The sequence below is a fragment of the Esox lucius genome, chromosome 23 (assembly GCF_011004845.1).
Source record: "Esox lucius isolate fEsoLuc1 chromosome 23, fEsoLuc1.pri, whole genome shotgun sequence".
Lineage (NCBI taxonomy): Eukaryota > Metazoa > Chordata > Actinopteri > Esociformes > Esocidae > Esox > Esox lucius.
In genome coordinates, this window is record NC_047591.1 from 7,198,151 (window position 1) to 7,218,525 (window position 20,375).

Consider the following 20,375-nt stretch of genomic DNA (forward strand, 5'->3'; position numbering starts at 1 on the left):
CAAAGGGTTGTTTCTTTTGTTTTATTATACCCCATTCACACACAGCCTAAACCTCACCAATGTGACCACTGTGGTTAATTATATAAAAAAACATGTTCGCATGCAAGGTACACAACAGGAATCACAGCAACCAAGCAGCAAACCTAGCTAAAGGTTACGTTGCAGAAGAATGGCTATTTTACATACATATAGCAGGGCTTCCATTAGATAAATCTGCCTCCGGACAGTGTCTCGTTTGAGAAATGTACCACACACAGGTACAAGCCCATCGGTTATCAGTGCCTGCATTCTATCTGCGTGACACACGTGATTCCCTCAGATGTGCATGCATTGTCCAGCTGTGCAACGAGCGTCACTCGAGAAGACAGTCTTGAGGAAGCTGGCGTGTGCATGGTGCCCAACGTCCATTCCGCTGTCTGCCTATATCCAGGAAGCTATTTTTTGTCATTTTGGCCCATGCTACTCAAAAAGTCTATGCATGGCCCTGAAGACACATGAGAAATGTACCAGACATATTGCACTATCAACTAATAAAAAAGCCCTGATGTATATTCAACTGAGCATGTGTGAAGGATGTCTTATGCCTGATTCTGGGTTTAACTTTAGACTGCAGATGGGCAATCTGGATATTGAATGACAGTGAGCAATCAAGCCAAGATATTTTCTAGATGTTGACATACTCCAAATCTGTCCCACCCATAGCAAGAATGTTTTTTGTGGAGCAAGCAGGTTATGGAAGGCTTCAACTAAAAAATATACATTTAGATTTTTTGTATTAAGGAGTAAACAGAGGTTAGCAAAATACATTGTGGGTGCTTTTAAAGCAGAGAAATTATTTTCAGAACCAGGCCAGCACACTAAGGACCCTAGATTGTGAAGTCTATTAATGTCATTTAGGACCTTTCTGACCTTCGCAACTGACTTACCTGGTTAAATGGGCAGACCTAATCTTCTCCCATGTTAACCCGTACGCTATGATAGTGCATACACTTGTGAAGGCTTTCTTGAACGTCAACCATTTTTCCATCATCTCATTTAGAGCTACACAAATCTGGATAAATTCAATTAATTACTGCTTTGATGCTGGGGACTGATTACAAACCCTTGGGCTAATGCAAGCTAATCTCCAATGACTGATTACTATAGAATAGAGAGATGGAGGGAGGGGGAGGTTGGAGGAGAAGGACAGGGAGAGAAAGATGGAAGGAAAAGGAAGAAGGAAAGACATCTAGAAGGAGGGAGTGGGGCTGGATGGGTTAAAGGTGGTGAGAGGAGGACATATTTAATTGTATTCGCAGCTCCCTGTGTTATATACATGTCATTTTGATCAGGAACCTTTTCCAATATATTACAGCTTGTTTAAATTTGATTGCATTGAGAGAGTGAGTCCCACGTTCGGCCCTGCAGACCACAGCACATTCTGTTCGATGTCATCTGCCTGATTGATTCGCAGCCGTTTGAGATCCTCAGGAGTGTGCCGAGGAATAAGCAGACCTGCTAAAGCCAGTGTAGTTGCAGTCCTCATGCAGTCCACTTTTTACAAGGAGAGTTTGTGGCCGCACTTGATCACAAAGAATACTGTCATTCTTAAAACCCTGTAGATTATAAAAATGGGACCAAACAGTTGAGTCAGGCTAAACTTTCCAGCTGGCACAGATCATTTTATTTATGTACGGTACATTCCTATACTGTTTGCCTATTCTGTAGCTCTGCTACTGAAGGTTCAGTCATAATTTATAAAACCTGGGCAAAGCCTTAGAATAGGGCTGTTGGTGTTTCAGTTCTGCCCATTAAATCATAATGAATCGTATTGACAACTGGGGATCTGGGGTTTTGTGTCTCAGAATAGGAGGGCAGATCGAAGATGAGGTCCCCCAGTCCATAGAATTTATTCACTAGGATCAAAACAGTCAACCAATCCTGGATCTAGGTCTGCATTCCTAATCAAACTTTACTGGAGACTTTCGATGAGTAATGTTATCGTGAATCTGTCTGTATTGTCCTCCAAATCTTACCAGGAACTGTGAGAATGGGGATGTGGTTGGATTGATGGATTTCAAATCCCTTCTGTGTTTTTTCCCCCTGGAATAATCCACACTCGGGGAATGTGGGAACTTTGGAATGTGGGTATTGTTGTGATCACGTTCTGGAGACTGGATGCAGCCACTAAACTTTTGCTAATGGCAAATGGGGGATGTGGTTGTTTTGTGGGAAGGGAATTTGACTTATTGTTTGAAGAAGAGACATAGAAAATATAGGATGAAATCCAGAGGTTAAAAAAAAAAAATAGAACCAGATAGACAGACAGAGACACAGTTAATTGTGCTAGTGTGTAGGAGCAGGAGTTTAATTCATGGGGAGATTGTAAATTAATGATGAATAAGCCATAGCTGCACTGTTGCTCCAGATTCTCTCTGTAAAGCCGTTTTCAATATTGTACAAGCTCATTCACACTTTGGAAGGTCATGCACTGATTGCTTGGTGAGTAATACATCCTTCTCATATGGTACATTCTTGTTTTAAAAGTATTTTCACAAACGCACAAAGCATCTTAACTGGACCACTTAAAAAATCCCTTAGATCTTTACACTTTAGTCAGTTATGCCATTGATTTATGTCCCCCAGAGTCAGATGACCTAGTGGATAGTATTGTTATGTCTCTGAGTTCAGTGTGAAGGAAGTATGAGGTAATGTTGTCAACCAATATATGAGGTAATGTTGTCAACCAATATATGAGGTAATGTTGTCACCATAGACCTCCAGTCATTACACTAGTTAGTAAGTGCACTAGTGGCACTTAGGCATTTCTTTCATATTGTGTGTAAAGAGATAACAATGGTATCTAGTTCATCTGACACTGAGGAAGTATATAATTGTTGTCTCTGACAAAAATCCTGAAGTTTCCCTCTAAGCGCGAGGAGTACATTTCAAACATATCCATGTGCTAAAAACACACACGCTCACACCCAATCCAACAAACAATCAGTCCCATATGGTTAGTAAATGCAGCACACAGCACGCAGCACAGGGCCAGGGCCTGGGGAGAATTTAGCACGAAACAGACATGAAATGGCAGCCTTATGAGTGTGAAATAAGCAGTGAATTTGAAGCAAAACTTTGTTTACTCAACACAAGCCTCACGTAAACTGCTCTTTTTAAAAGAGCGTTTTGTTGCTTTATTTGACAGGAAAGTTGGGAATGATAGATGAGAAAGTGTTTGCTGAAAGAGCAGTGGGAAGGATTCAAACACATGCTTCAACAGTACAGACAGCCGTACAGTTTCATAAAGGTGATGGAAAATGGTGTGGACAGAGCCATGGGATGCTGTGTGTGTATGTGAACACGTCTGTGTGTGTGTCCATGTCTTAGTCTGTGTGAACTTGCCTACATAAAGGGTGGGACATCGGGTTTTTCAGGGTTTTTCAGACAAGGACAGATTGTGAGACAGATAAAGAGCAGGCTTTAGGTCATTTCCTGTCATTCATAAGTAAATACACATTTCTACTATAAAAACAGTCCTGTTTTTTAGTGGCAACCCACGTGCATGATGCTGGAAGCCCAGCTCACCTGGGGGTGATATTCCACACCTGGCAACCCAGTTCATCTAGTGGTGATATATTACACCCACACCTGGCAAGCCCTGTGGATCAAAGGTGATGTTTGATGCTGTGTAATTTGTCACTGTTGCTTTCTCACTCCACTCAATCGTTCTATTTTTGCATCTGCCTGTTTTCCCCGATTCCCTCCTCTCTGTTTCACCTCCCTTATTTGCTCACTCTTTGCTTCTCTCCGTTTTTCCTTCTGTATCCATCCATCCCTCCTTTTTTTCTTTCTCTGCTCCTTTATGCTTAGATAGACTCAAATCAACCTACTCCATACACACTCAAATACTTCTGCATGTGTGTGTGAGAATGCCTCAGTGCATGCTTGATTGCTTGTGTATATGCACAAACTATGCAGACGAGGTCTGTGTAGTTTTAATTTAGTGAAAGTGTGTTGATGAAGTGTCAATAACTGTCTTTTGTGGGGACACAATAACACAAGCCGTTATTACAAAATGATTGGGCCTGTAAAGAAGTGCGGCCAATCAAATGACTACATTGAACAAGCCCCTCTTTACCAGCGCCTCTTTTCTGGATGAGAAGATGTGTAAAGATGTCTTTCAAATGATTTAGTCTCTCCAGTGTGGAATCTTCTAACACCAGCTATGCTGACGTTGGGCCCTTCAATGCTCAGAACTGAAACAATAAGACAGCTTTATGGTCGATGACGAGAGGTTACCTAAAGATAAATGTATAGCAGAGGGTGAAATATTTTTATATCAGTGTCGCATGAGAACTGTGACCTATGAACTTATACACTTTCTCTATTTTTACTGCTGTTTCTCTCATTCGGTCTCTCTTGCTCTTGAGCTCCATCTCACCCCACTCTACTGTATGTTTCCAACACACACAGCCACACACAGACTGATATATTTATTGCAAATAAGCTTCATAAACAACATTTGCCAAACACCACTTAGATGCATTAATGAAATGAAAATAAATGCTGGGGCCCAAACCCAAATTAAATCCTTAACGTCAACCTCAATCCCAACTTCAAAAACAACATCAGTTACTTCAAAGAGCCTGATACTGAGTGTATGAAGAAACACTGACCATACTGACAAAACTGGATTAAAAGTGGAATATTTCAAAGCATGTTGCATGGCATAAAACAAGAAGATGCAGAAGATCAGTAGAAGTACAAATAAGACTCACAGTTCAAAGTGTAAAACACAAGAACAATCAGTCAGGGACCAAAATCATAATGGACTGAAAAGTGGAAAAAATGTGCCTCACCCCCAGATAAACTAAACACATTCTTTGCATGTTTTGAGGAAAACTTCTGGTGAGAACACCTGCTGCCAATGTGTATGATAGGCGGGAATTCACTATGTACAGTGTTAGTAGGACTTTCAATAATGGTGACCCTCACAAAACAGCTGCCCGGAGGGAATGCTTAGTTTCCTGTTTAGAGCTCTCACAGACCAACTAGCAGGAGTGTTTGTACATTTTAATTTTCTCCCTTCACGGTTTTCCCTACCTGCTTAAAGATTGGAGCACAGTTACGATATTCGATCCAGTGAAGGAACAACACAAAGGTGACCAAACAAAATTATTATTGCCCAGAAGCTCAGCAGCCCTCACTTCAGTGTTCGAGAAGTACTTTCATTATACCACCCTGAACCCACTGGACAGAGCCAAGCATGGTGTTTCATCGCTCCAGTAGAGTCACAGAGACTCGTAGAATCTATGCCAAGGCACATTGAACCTGTTCCTGCTGCTAGTGGACCAACACCTTACTGAGACACTTCATGTAGGTTTTTCCTATAATTTGTCACTGTATTTTTTATCTGTTGACTTGATTACATGGACTACACACTTGAAATATTGATTTATAGATACGTAATATAATATAATATATTTGTGTAATATTATTCTAATTGAAGCTGTGTACTTTGCGATTCCTGTTTAAGTTACATGTCATGTATTTTATTTAGCATTTTTTAGGAACCAAAAGAACAAACATCAGCTAGAATGTGTCTGCTACTAATGCGGTTTTTTAAATGTAGAAAACTGTAGGTGGCGCTTAACTATGAAAAACATGCAGGCGTTCATAGACACACACTGACGTGGCAACCACCTGGAAGGGATATATTATACCAGTCATCTCTGAGCCTGGGTGTTGGAGGACCACAGAAAGAAACACTGATCATGTGTTCTATCTACTGATCCAACATGCTAGCGTACATAATTCATCACTGAATACAACATGTTCCCTGTCAAATAAATACATAGGAAAGTTTCGGAGCTTTCATGGAAGGCACACCAGTCAATAGCCTAAATATCCTTGTACTATACCCCAGTTCACTATAAACACTAAATGTCACCTTATGTAACAGTCATTTTGCAATATTATGTTATCTTGTGTGTCTTGCAGTTGGCCATGTGTCTTGTGTTCTTAGGGCCAATGTTCCACAGAGATTGGAACTTCGTCCCTCAATTATTAGGAATGCCAGGTAGAACTCAGTATAATTCCAGTAGTATGGTCAGAGGGTTCCGCTTTGTTCCAAGGCCAAGTGAGTAAATCCAAGACGGCCTTAAAAATACAGTGTAGTATTTATGCGGTGATGCATTTTATTTTCTTGATGCGCGCATGCATGTGTATGGGTGTGATCCTGGTTTCACTATTCACCAGAGGTTATAAAGGTTAAGAGATTGATGTTAAGGTTAGGGGTTGGTTAGGTATAGGGTAAGGGACAATAAGAAATCCTTTTTCTGGTCCAAAAAAGGATGAAAAACTGTCACGAATCCCTCCGGCGCAGGTGATCCCCCGTTGCACCGGCTGTGGAGGTCTACGTCACCTGCCTTCTAGGCACCACTGTTCCGGCTTATCACCTTCACCCCAGACTGTCCCCATCTAGTTGCGCACACCTGCTTCCCATTTCACACTGATTATTATGCCTATATGTATGGCTCTGTTTCCCCAGTGCCGGGTTGGCTGTTATTTCCATGTCACCGTGCAGTGAGAACTATTCTATTCTATGTGTATTGTATCGTTCCGGCTTCGTCCGCGTGTTCTGTTTTGGAGGCTTTTCACTTCACTTTACTTTGGCCTTGCCCAGTTAGTTTTTTGACGTGCTTTGAGTTGGGTTATAGAAACCCATGACACATTTCCTGCGTCTGCCTCCACTCCCTACAACACTGTGACAAAAACAAACATATGCATGAGAGTCTAACATTTTTACCGTGGATGAGTGATGATGAAGGATTCTCTACAACTGTGATTTTTATTGGATCCATATTTCAAGATGCAACCTAAACAACAAGTCAGTTATATTCTTTCCCTGGTCGGAGTGGAAGCAATTAAGAGAGGGAATAATTTGAACCATCAGTGGTTTACTTGTTAGCAGCACTGACTACGGCAGAACAAATAAGCCATAATTAAGCCTTATTTTAGTGCAATACAGATTATTATTGAGGCTCTGCTTCTACATTCTATTGATTTAAAGGGGAACGGGAAAGACATGCAAATATAATTCAGAGAAAATCTAAGGAACTATCCTTAGACCTTTGAGATAGGATTGAGTCGAAACATTATGAAAAAATAAGGAAAGGATGTGAAAAAATTGCTACAGCATTGGAAGAAGTTTGTATCCACTAAAACTTTTCATAGAGCTGGCTTCCAGACAAAGTAACAAGAGAAACTGCCCAAATCCTGGTAGACATCCTCAAGAAAGGCCGTGATCGTTGACAAATGGGCTTCTGCAAAGTAATAAAGAGTCTAAATACAGCTCCGGAAAAGATTAAGAGACCACGGCACCTTTTACTTTCCTTTTCAAAAAAGTAGAAAAGGAAGGTTTCGAGTGAGGAACAGAAGGGTTAAAAATAAGAGACCATTGCAAATGGAACGCTTCTGTTCTTCACTCCTTTTCAACTTTTTTGGGAAGGAAAGAAAAAGTTGCAGTGGTCTCTTAATTTTTGCGGAGCTGTAGTTAGGTACAAGAGATTTCAGTTTTTTTATTTTAAATCAAACCGCAAACATTACTATTTTTTGTTTTTTCATTATTGTGTGTAGATAGATGACAAAATAAATAAATGTTATCAATTATAAATTCAGTCTACAACCCCACAAAATGTAGAGAAAGTAAAGGGGTTTGATTATTTCACAAAGGCACTGTATATATTTTAGACATCTTTAACAATAAATGTTTGATTCAAATTTGAAAGTCATCAGGTTTGTCATCTAACTTTCCGGTGGTTTCTGTGTCACAGGGTATAATTTGAATGAATCAAATATGGCTTCAGTACAGCTGGGAATCAGTCCTAATTAGTCCAACTCACAAGCCGTGGTTTGGTTCTCTCTACGTCCTGAATGCTTGAAGCGGCCATTTGAATCATGGCACTGTTGACCAGATTATGGTATGCGTCCGTATGTGTATTATGTTCTTAGTGTCATGTTTTATGTGTTGTTTTGTGAGAGTATAGAGGTAGTGGACTGTTCAGCAGGCATTGAAATATGGCAGGCTCTGTAAATATACTGCTGTATTATCCAGCAGGATGTAATATCAACGTTATACATGATAGGGAAATTCCATCTTCATCACAACTACATCTCAGATACAAGGGTTTCAAAGGGGTTTAATCTAACTTCTGGTCTCTCTGCCTTTTCTCTCTCTACCACGTCTCTGGTCAGAGACTGACCCTGTCTGCGTTCCTACACTTCCAGCCTGTGTGAAACCTGCATCTGCTTAACGCTGCCTAACCCATACCAGACCATGTTTACCTCAATATACTTGAGCATGAGCCCTTATATGGAACCGTTGGGGAGTTACAAGAAGTAAAATAATTTATGGTCAATAGAAACAGATGAGAGTGTTTTTGTGTCTGTGCAAGTGTTTGTATGCCCCAGAGTGTGTGTGTGTCTCAGAGTCCCCCCCCAATGTTTTTATTTTATGTCCCATAGAAAAAGTTCTTAGTTGTTAGGTTAGGTTTTGGATGAAAATTAGAATTGGGTTTAGTGTTAGAATTTAGGTTACTCCTAGGTTTAGACATTACCGATTAAGTTTAATATTCTGCATTAAGGCTAGGTTATTTAAGTTTAGGTTAGGTTTAGGGAATTTCTGTGTTAGGTCCCCACAAGGATACAGTGAGGAAAACAAGTATTTGATACACTGGCGATTTTGCAGGTTTTCCCCACTTACAAAGCATGTAGAAGTCTGTCGTTTTTATCATAGGTACTCTTCAACTGTGAGTGGTGGAATCTAAATTAATCAATCCAGAAAATCACATTGTATGATTTTTAAGTAATTTATTTGCATTTTATTGCATGACATAAGTATTTGATACATCAGAAAAGCAGAATTTAATATTTGGTACAGAAACCTTTGTTTGCAATTACAGAGATCATACGTTTCCTGTAGTTCTTAACCAGGTTTGCACACACTGCAGCAGGGATTTTGGCCCACACCTCCATACAAACCTCCAGATCCTTCAGGTTTTGGGGCTGTCGCTGGGCAATACGGACTTTCAGCTCCCTCCAAAGACCTTGAGATGCTTCTTACGGAGCCACTCCTTAGTTGCCCTGGCTGTGTGTATCGGGTCATTGTCATGCTGGAAGACCCAGCCACGACCAATCTTCAATGCACATACTGAGGGAAGGAGGTTGTTGGCCAAGATCTCGTGATACATGGCCCCATCCATCCTCCCCTCAATACGGTGCAGTCGTCCTGTCCCCTTTGCAGAAAAGCATTCCCAAAGAATGATGTTTCCACCTCCATGCTTCACGGTTGGGATGGTGTTCTTGGGGTTGTACTCATCCTTCTTCTTCCTCCAAACACAGCGAGTGGAGTTTAGACCAAAAAGCTCTATTTTTGTCTCATCAGACCACATCCAGATGGTCATTGGCAAACTTCAGACAGGCCTGGACATGTGCTGGCTTGAGCAGGGGGACCTTGCATGTGCTGCAGGATTAGTGTAGTTCTGGGCTGATCCCTCACCTTCCTCATGATCATTGATGCCCCACGAGGTGAGATCTTGCTTGGAGCCCCAGACCGAAGGGAGATTGACCGTCATCTTAAACTTCTTCCATTTTCTAATAATTGCGCCAACAGTTGTTGCCTTCTCACCAAGCTGCTTGCCTATTGTCCTGTAGCCCATCCCAGCCTTGTGCAGGTCTACAATTGTATCCTTGATGTCCTTACACAGCTCTCTGGTCTTGGCCATTTTGGAGAGGTTGGAATCTGTTTGATTGAGTATCTGGACAGGTGTCTTTTTTATACTGGTAACGAGTTCAAACAGGTGCAGTTAATACAGGTAATGAGTGGAGAAAAGGAGGGCTTCTTAAAGAAGAACTAATAGGTCTGTGAGAGATGGAATTCTTACTGGTTGGTAGGTGATTAAATACTTGTCATGCAATAAAATGCAAATTAATTATTTAAAAATCATACAATGTGATTATCTGGATTTTTGTTTTAGATTCTGTCTCTCACAGTTGAAGTGTACCTATGATAAAAATTACAGACCTCTACATGCTTTGTAAGTAGGAAAACCTGCAAAATCGGCAGTGTATCAAATACTCTGTGAATTTCTGGTCCAGATTGCCTCTCAAACAAACGATAAGGATCTGGTATGAAGCTTATATGTGTGAGTGTATTGAATGCCCCCAGGGAGCCAGACTGGCCCCTCTATGTCTGAACCCTTACAATAGAGTTCAGGACAGGGAGATCATCAGATGGTGGGTACAGGAAAGCCCTTCTCAAAGTGTGTTTGAATGCTCAGTGGTTATGTCAATGTCAAACTCTCTATGAAGTCAGATGGACTGCTTCTCTCTTTCCCTTACTCTGTGGGTTTGTCTCCTGCAATTCACTGTTTGTCTTATATGTTTTCAAATGTAGAGGTTCTCACTGCACGTGGGACAGATAGATTTTCTCACCAATGTAAGGCTGGGGCATCAGCAACAGCTTCCACCTGTGTGTGTGTGTGTGTGTGTGTGTGTGTGTGTGTGTGTGTGTGTGTGTGTGTGTGTGTGTGTGTGTGTGTGTGTGTGTATGCATCTGTGTATTTAAGACCATGCCATTGAGCAGCATTCCTCAAGGCAGCCTTTATGAAATCAGCAGAGTAGAAAGTGGTGAATGAAAAAAAGAGAATGAGAGAGGTAGATTGACATAAAATGATTAAAGAAGGGGAGTTTAAGGTGTGAAAAATAAATGTTGTACAGTAAATAAGGAGAAAGCAAGAAACAAGAGAGGGAGGGAGAAAAGGATGGAGAGAGATGGAGATGGAGGAAGAGAGCGTGAAGCAGGTCGGGAAAAGTGGCAGAAGGCCGAGGTTTTGCTAATCCCAAGGGCCAGTGATCAGAAGGGATGGCGGGTGACTATTAATGAGATTACACACTGAGAGCAAAAAACAAGTGGGTGAGTGAGGAAATCGTGAAGAAAACATTTCCAGACGGTGGCTCTTCATTGAACATGGTCCTTTTAAAGGGGGAACATCTCTGGAGTTGGTGGTGTGCACTAAATTCAACCAACTTCATGGATTTCTTTTCATGGATTATTATCTTTTTGTTAGGGGGCTGTTCTGACCCAGAACGCAGAGATGACACACAGGCAACGTTAGCGGTTAGTAATGGAGTTTAATGAACCGAGTGGAAGTACTCGGAGGTGTAATGGAGGTTGAGGCTTGTCCGAGATGAAGGCAAGGCGACTGAGGGATCCGAGGGGGACAGGCGGCGGTGAGTGCTGCACACGGGAGGATTCCCAGCGAGGAGGTGGGAGCTGACGGTGGAGCTGGAAGCATGCAGGTAAGCGGAGGAGGCAGCGGGTCAGGACGGAATCTTGGATGGAAACACGAGGTAAGGTCAAACACTAGAACGCAAGGACGAACGAAAACAACATGAGCTAGAGCCTAGTTACCACATGGGTTTGTAGTTAACGAACTGGCGCTGAGGAGGTGATCAGCCCGGGTTTAAGTACTGCAGTGTTGAATCATGGAGAGTAGCTGCAGCTGTGAAGAAAGGCTGAGCAGGGCTGATGCGGCCACGCCCCTTGATGTACTATCCTCTGGGAATGCCTCCAGTGCTCCGAACAGACAAACACAGACACAACATAAAAGAAGAGACAACCCACTCAGGGCAGGGGAGAGCAGCCAACCCATAACACTTTTTATTTTATTTTACAAATAATTTCCACGATTTCATGATTTCCATTATGTGATTCATTTCAAGTGTGTCTCCCAAAGCACATATCCTTATGCACTGCAAAGAATGCACTCTCGGGCCTTCTAGCTCAAAAGCGCCCAATCAACCACAAGTTGTCACAATAGTGTGACGATGCAAGGCAAACTGTATTTCATTACTAACCCCCTTAACCATGGGTGCTGCTGGCCAATTGCACTGCTCCCCGTTGGACCCTGGGCCAATCAACAACAAGGATTTTAATCCTGGTCTTGTAATGACACTGACAATTGAGAAGCATTGACATCACCGCTGAGCCACTCAGGCCCCCCCCCCAAAAAATATTATTTCTGTCCTGGTAACTACACACCTAGTTTAATAATATCCTTCTCATTTGCCATTATAAATCTTTCTTGGGTAGCCTATCCTTCTCTATCCCAGTGGCTTCCAGAATAATGTGTATAACAACATGGGATTAAGAAGGCACTTTTTGCAGTTATTCTCATGTTTGCTGTGACATATCTTGTGCTTTGGCAGGAAACTATAGATGTAAAACAGACCCATCAAACTTTCCTCTTACCATTTTAAACAGAACAACAATGCAAGTATGGACAAACCTACTCATTCAAGGGAATTTCTTTAGTTTTACAATTGTTCACATTGTACGATAATAGTGAAGACATCAAAACTATGAAATAACACATATGGAATCATGTTGCAACCAAAGTGTTAAACAGATCAAAATACATATTGTAAATTCTCCAAAGTAGCCACCTTTCGTCTTGATGGCAGCTTTGCACACTCTTTGCAGTCTCTCAACCAGCTTCATGAGTTAGTCACATGGAATGCATCTCAATTAACAGGTGTGTCTTGTTAAAAGTTAATTTGTGGGAGAATGGATGATCTCCGCAAGTGTGGTTCCCACCATGAAGCAATGGAGGAGGAGGAGGAGGATGTGTGATGGCGTTGCTGGTGACACTGTATGTGACGTACAGCTCTGGGAAACATTAAGAGACCACTGCACCTTTAGAGCTGTATTTAGAATTTATGGCCCACTCAACCAGCATGGCTTCCACAGCATTCTGCAGCCATATGCTATCCATTCTAGTTAGCGATTAGTGGGACTCTCATTTGTAATTCAACAGGACAATGACCAAAACAAACCTCTAGACTGTGTAATGGCTATTTGAGAAAGAAGGAGATTGATGGTGCTGCATCAGATGACCTGGCCTCCACAATCACCTCAACCCAATTAAGATGGTTTGGGATGTGCTCAGCATATGTGGGAACTCCTTCAAGAGCCTGAAGCTGCCTGAAGCTGGTTTACAGAATACAAAGAGTGTGCAAAACTGTCATCAAGGCAAATGGTGGCAATTTTGAATAATCTAAAATATTTATGTATTTTTGGGTTTTGGTTACTACATGATTCCATATGTATTATTTCATAGGTTTGATGTCTTCACTATTATTCTACAATGTGGAAAATAGTAAAAACAAAACATACACCAAACCTTTTACTGATACTGTACATCCACTGATTCTGTGCTGTGCGGTAAACACACTGCCTTAAGCACACAGAAACACAGGCTGGATTTCCAAACAGCACTCTATTCCCTATAATGCACTGTTTTTTTTACCCATAGCATAGGTAGAGAGAGCCTTTAGGGCTTTGTTCAAAAGTAGTGCACTGTAATAGGATTCCATTAGGGATTAAACTTACATTTTGTCTGATCTCAGATCTGTTTAATGAGGGTTGTTTAACATGGACATGATCTCCCCTCTCTGTTCCCCCTCCCTCTATGTCTATGATAACCTAATAGCACTGGGCTTGGGGCTGTTAAGTGTTTTGATGAGGGCACTTACTGTCTGGTGAGTCTGATCAGTCCTCAGGGGCCTTTACACTAGCCTCATGGGAGAGGGGGGCTTAGTCCGTGATCTGGAGAGGCGAGAGAGAAGGGAGCAGTAGAGAGCGAAAATGAAAGATATACTATCTGTAATGGGAACAGTTTTTGGTGGGTTGTGGATTATACAGTACAATTAACTTATCAACATATATACAGCCAAAAGCCCAGAAAAATTGTTTTGACCCTTACAATAAAGCTTTGCATGGATGGAGGACCTGCAGCTTCTGACACTTAAAAAACAGTAAGTTTATACAGTAATTTTACTTTGTGTGAAGGTAATGCTAGCGATAGACAACATATAGTGACAGAATACACACAATATACACAGAGTTGAGATACAATTATATAGCATGGATGGTGAGCATATAATAAAATGGAATATGAGCAGTGAGTATATAATACACATCACTTACAGTTATTAAATTATTACAGTTGAGCTCATCCGTTTGCATACCCTGGCAGAAATTGTGGCACTGATTTTGAAAATATGACTGATCATGCAAAAAAACTGTCTTTTATTTAAGGATAGAGATCATATGAAGCCATTTAGAGAAAAGTTAAACAAGGTAGTGCCAACAATAGCAACCTTATTAAGATATAGCCTTCTTCCACCTCGGTCACATATAAAAATGACTGTATCACCTCGCATCTCAAAATGGGACTCCTAAATGTTATATCCCTTGCAGTAAATGAATTAATCTCTGATCATAAACTAGATCTTATTGGCTTGTGGCAACGTGGCTTGGCCATAATATAAATTATCGGACTACAAATAGATTTCTTAATATTCTTACAAGTTTGCTCATCTACCACAGATTAAATAAATCTGCAAACGATCAAATCGAGGATCTAAACTCCACACTACGAAATACATTAGACACAGTTGCACCACTAAAAACAAAAGAAATACGCAACAAGAAAACGTGCTCCCTGATACACAGACAATACTAGAGCACTCAAGCAGGTCACCAGAAAATTTGAGCAAAAGTGGCGCTCCACCAAGTTGGAAGTATTCAGACTAGTCTGGATAGACAGTACACTACCACACCGAAAATCACTCACGTCTGCTCGATCAGCCTATTTCTCCAACCTGATTGAGGTGAACAAAAACAATCCAAAATGTATCTTCGACACAGTTGCAAAGTTAACAAAAACGCAACGCTCAACAAGTGAAGTGGGTCTTCACTTAATTACTTTGATGAAAAGCTCATCACCATTAGAAAACAAATAACAGACTCCTCCTTAAATAGTTATAGTCCCCAAAATGTCAGCTGTCCTGAGAATGTCCTGAACCTCCCTGACCAGGTGTCAATGGTTTTTTTTTGATCCTGTATCGCTCGACACGTTCACTGAATTTGTAATGAGTTCTAAACCCACAAATTGTCAGCTAGACCCGATTCCAACAAAATTACTTAAGGAGCTATTTCCTGGGCTAGGTCAGCCAATGTTGAACATAATAAATTGTTCCCTTTCCTCCGGATGTGTACCAAACTCACTAAAAATAGGCCTCCCCCAGACAGGGCCACAGTGTCACCGGACCCGCCTCTCACAGCCCCAAGGTCATACGCTGATACATTATTGTGCTGGGGGAGTAGGGTCAGTTGTCCTTCTCTGCTATAAATCCTTTTAGATCTAAGGAATGCAGTTTCTAAATTTTCCCTGTCTGCTGCCATTTTAAACTTAGGAGGACATGAGGTCCTGGCCCACACCTGAGGAGTACCTGGCTTGAAAAACCCGTTGCTGTCCCTGTCCAAAGTCCTCCTGGTTGTGTTTCAGATCAAGACGATACCTGACGATTTCAGCTGCCACTGTGCTGACACCTCCCCCTCCCCCATGTTGTCCCTGTCCTTGTCCATCTGGTCATGCTTCAGACTTGAACTCGGTTTAAATATACTCTGGACTCAACTAACATGCATTTATTAATTATTACAATTTGTACTCTTAATATGTTCACCCAGCACAGCCAGTTGTTGGGCTCCTTTTTAAATCATATTTGATAACAGTTTATTTAGCCTTGAATGTTTGGCCATATTACAGACACACACGGTGACACACACAGGTGAAAATGGCAATTAAAGGTTAATTTCCCACACCTGTGGCTTTTTAAATTACAGTTAGTGTCTGTGTATAAATAGTCAATGAGTTTGTTAGCTCTCAGCTGGATGCACTGAGCAGGCTAGATACTGAGCCATGGGGAGCATAAAAGAACTGTCAAAAGACCTGTGTAACAAGGTAATGGAACTTTATAAAGATGGAAAAGGACATAAAAAGGTATCCAAAGCCTTGCAAATGCCAGTCAGTACTGTTCAATCACTTAATAAGAGGTGGAAAATTCTGAGATCTCTTAACACCAAGCCACGGTCAGGTAGACCAAGAAAGATTTCAGCCAAAACTGCCAGAAGAATTGTTTAGGATACAAAGAAAAACCCACTGGTAACTTCAGGGGAAATACAGGCCGCTCTGGAAAAAGACAGTGTGATTGTTTCAAGGAGCATGATACGACGATAATTGAACAAAAATTTGCTGCATGGTCGAGTTGCCAATGCCACAAAAAAGCCTGGTTACAATATGCCCGAACAACACCTTTGACACGCCTCACAGCTTCTGGCACACTGTAATTTGGAGTGATGAGTCTAAAATAGAGCTTTATGGTCACAACCATAAGCGCTATGTTTGGAGAGGGGTCAACAAGGCCTATAGTGAACAGAATACCATCCCCACTGTGAAGCATGGTGGTGGTTCACTGATGTTTTAGCGGTGTGTGAGCTCTAAAGGCAAAGGAATCTTAAGAAAATGTATGGCAAGACGAATGCAGCATTTTATCAGAAAATACTGGCAGACAATTTGCATTCTTCTGCAAGAAAGCTGCACATGGGACACTCTTGGAGTTTCCTGCACGACAATGACCCTAAGCACAAGGCCAAGTTGACCCTCTAGTGGTTACAGGAGAAAATGGTGAAGGTTCTGGAGTGGCCATCAGAGCCTCCTGACCTTAATATCATTGAGGCACTCTGGGGAGATCTCAAACATGTGGTTCATGCAAGACAACCAAAAACTTTGCATGACCTGGAGGCATTTTGCCAAGACGAATGGGCAGCTATACCACCTGCAAGAACTCAGGGCCTCATAGACTACTATTAAAAAGATGACATGCTGTCAATGGTGCTAAAGGGGGCAATACACAATATTAAGAACTATGGGTATGCAGACTTTTTTCTTTGTTGCATGTTTTGTTTTATGATTGTGCCATTCTGTTATGATCTAAAGTATAATGTGAAACCCATAAGAAATAAAAGAGTGTTTTGCCTGCTCACTCATGTTTTCTTTTCAAATGGTACATATATTACCAATTCTCCAAGGGTATGCAAACATTTGAGCACAACTGTACATGTACAGATTGAAATAGTATCTGCAGCTATTTAGTTTAAAGTTTGGAGGTGGCTTGATGTGGTAAGTATTTTCGTTTCTGTGGGAAAGACAGCTGGTTGCCAAAGGCAACAGCACCATGAAAGAAACTATTAAAGAGGCAGAACCGTGATTTACCTGTAATGCCCTATGACCACTTTTTGCCCTATGACCAGGATCCCATCTGTCTCGGAACAAGACAGGCTCCGTCAGAGAAATGACATGGCATTGGAAAGTGTTTTTGCAATTAACAAAAGCATCCTTTGGGCCATGGGTGAGTCATACACTGACTCTGACCCTTTTCATTCTTGGAGTCTCTATGCCAAAAGGTTTTTCACCAGGTACATAAACAACGATCATCACTGTGAAATGGTTGAAAACTTTTGGTCAAATGCTCATACAGACTAGATTCAAACTAGGGCAAAGTAGTTTCTTTCCTTCAGCTCCTTTGTTCAATTTCACCTACAATTCAATGCAATGTTGTGGAAGATGTCTTCAATTAACACTTTGACAATACTTCCTTTTGAGGGGAACAAGTAATGAGTTCTGCAACTTACAACTGTTCTGCAGCAATGGAAGTCAATTAAGCCTTGAAAGTTGATAAAAAAAAATTCTGCAGGCATCCTAGCTTTTGTTGATTACTGGAATAGACTGTGTTAATACATTCTCTAGTGCATTATTTGGACAATACTATACTGCAGAAAGTAGTATATTGCTATCATAAGGGCAATAAAAAGGCAATTAACAAAGGATGACAGATATAACATTATAATGCTTAAAAGTGTAGGTCTTTAGAGAAATTGCAAAGAAAGCTGGGTCTGGCAGACCCAAAGCCACAACAGAATCAGAAGACAAGTTTCTGAGAGTCAACAGCTTGGGTGATAATTAGCTCACAGGACAACATCTTCAAGAACAGCATAACCTTGGTTGAAGCAAGTAAGTCTCAGTTTCAACTATGAATAGAAGACATTGAGCTACAGGTTAGACAGGTCAAATGTCAGTAAGAAAGCCATTGTTAAGATGGCAAAATAAGAAAAAGAGTCTTGTCTGGGCCATGAAGCACTGCCAGTGGAGTGCTGAAGACTGGAAGGTCTTATTGACATTAAATTATCAGTTCATATGCAGGGATTTTGTGAGCCGTTGAGTAGGCAAAAGAATGGTTCCTCAGTGTGTGACACTGACTGTCAAACAAAGAAAAACCCAAAGGAAGTGTGATGGTCTTGGGCTCTTTCACTGGATCCACAATCACTGACTTGCACAGAGCGAGTGGCACCTGAGCCAAAATGTCTACCACATTTTGCAGCACCATGCAATACCCCCTGGTGTGCACATATTTGGTCAGGGATTCATCAGCAAGATAATGACCCAGAACACCTGTTGGCTATGTCAGAACTACCTTAGAAGAAAAGAACAGAAAATACTTTAGGCTTTAAATCATGAAATAGCCAGCACAGTCAGATTTGAACCCCATTGAGCCAGTTTGTGGCAGAAGGGTGAAAACAAAGCAACCCACAAGTGCAAAACATGTGGAAACTTTTTCAACAGTGTTGGGAAAAACCTTCTGAAAAATATTTCCATTGTCGATAGAACGCCATAAGTGTGTTTGGCTGATAGGTATGCAAAAGGTGGCTACTTTGTCAAAAATGTAGAATACATTTTGTAAAACAAAACAATTCCATTATTTCATTTTTGTATGCAATTGTTTATGTTCTATACATCATTTCAGAGTATATCAAGCCAATTTCTACAAAAACAGGGAAAATTTAGGTTTTCTAAAACTGTTGACCGGTAGTGTATCTACAAACATAATAAATACACAACACAAGGTTTTAAAAGTGAGCCTGGCTTTATGTGATACATTTTGAACAAAGATTTTAGAACTAAGATCTTAAGATTCACCCAATAGCAAAACAGTACTGAACGACTAAAAATGTAAGTGGAAAAACAAACAGGACTATACTGCCATCTGGTGGGTGCAAATATGTATTGTAAACATCTAAAGTGTACCGGTGTGGAAATAGTGATAATAAGCAATGAAGAATTGTACATAACTGCCACATGATAAACCACTAACAAATATTCAGTTTTCAATATTCAATAAAATATTCAATATTCAATAGTATTCAATTTTCAATATTCTGCCCTCTTTATAGCAAGGTTGGAAAGTAAAAGTATTTTGCTGCACCTCTTTAATCTACCACTTCAATGGATTAGGAAAAAGTATCTGGCCCTTCATTGTCAATAAAATATTTGAATTGCAATACCAATGCACTAACCTCTCTCTATGTCTCTTCCTGCATTGCAGCCTGCCTTGGGACGTTTGTGTCCCTCATCCCTGTCTGTCTCACAACTCTCTGTAAAGAAAAGTTAGACATTTTTATTGGCATAACAATTATATAATTATTCTCACTGCACTTCTTTACTGATTAAATATGTACACAGTATGTAGCTACGTAACCTGAGTTGTTGCATTCAGATATTACAGCTAGCTATCCACCTGACTGAAATACAAGCAGATGAACGCTGATATTTCACAAATAAAAAGTTTCGTAAACGGCGTTTAGGCCTACCCTCCACTACATCCATGCGTAGGCTGTCACTAGATGGCAGACCAGTCTGCCTGTACAGGGTGGACGGAACAGTTTACTGTCGGGTCCCACTGTGAATGCAGGTTTTCAATTCAAATCACTTGCACTACAAAATGATGTTAATTGACCAACTAAGCCTATTTGAAGTAGTCCTTTTATAACTACTATTTCTGATAAGAGTCCATATGATGATTAATGGTAATGATTAATTGCATATTTCAGGTAACTGGCTGCCGATCTAATCAATGCTCTGCTACAGTAAAATCATCTTCAGTAAAAATTTCCTCAGAATACGGTTTCTGTTTCATTCCAGCCTCTCACTATTACTATCCAGCTCTTTTAGTTCTATAACCTCAAGTTTAAATGTACCCTAGCTATTTTAAATGAGGCTGAACGCTCATAACCCCGCCATAGATGACATTATTTGCATTTTTTATTATTTATTAGCCACATTAATTCATTCGACACGACTCGTGTCCAACAACAACACCCTTCATTTGAACACATGCTACTTTGGGTTATATAGACCCAACCACAAAACACACTAAGTGGTCACGATATCTATCAATCATCTCTGAGTACCCACCCCTGAGCCCCACCTTTCCTTCGACATTGAGCTGTGCCCGGCTGTTCCACGCCGGAATTTAGTTAGCGGCCGATAGTGTGGGCTACTTCGAAGGTTAAGTTAATACAGGGTATAATCATCACTTACAAACATACAGACACTCATGCAAAAACCCTCAAGATTTCCACCGGGTGTGTC

General features: G+C 40.9%; 1 long non-coding RNA gene across 2 annotated transcripts; it reads right to left on the bottom strand.

Annotated features, from left to right (window-relative positions):
• Positions 1-10,540: 10,540 nt before the first annotated feature.
• Positions 10,541-20,267, bottom strand: LOC105020156. 2 transcript variants are annotated; one of them, XR_828695.5, is made up of 5 exons: positions 20,199-20,267; positions 19,301-19,378; positions 13,579-13,651; positions 11,456-11,620; positions 10,541-11,376 (listed from the first exon to the last, which is right to left on the bottom strand). It is a non-coding gene; the product is annotated as an uncharacterized LOC105020156 (long non-coding RNA). The 2 variants fall into 2 exon arrangements; XR_828696.5 differs by lacking the exons at positions 19,301-19,378; positions 20,199-20,267 and adding an exon at positions 14,682-14,719.
• Positions 20,268-20,375: the final 108 nt, after the last annotated feature.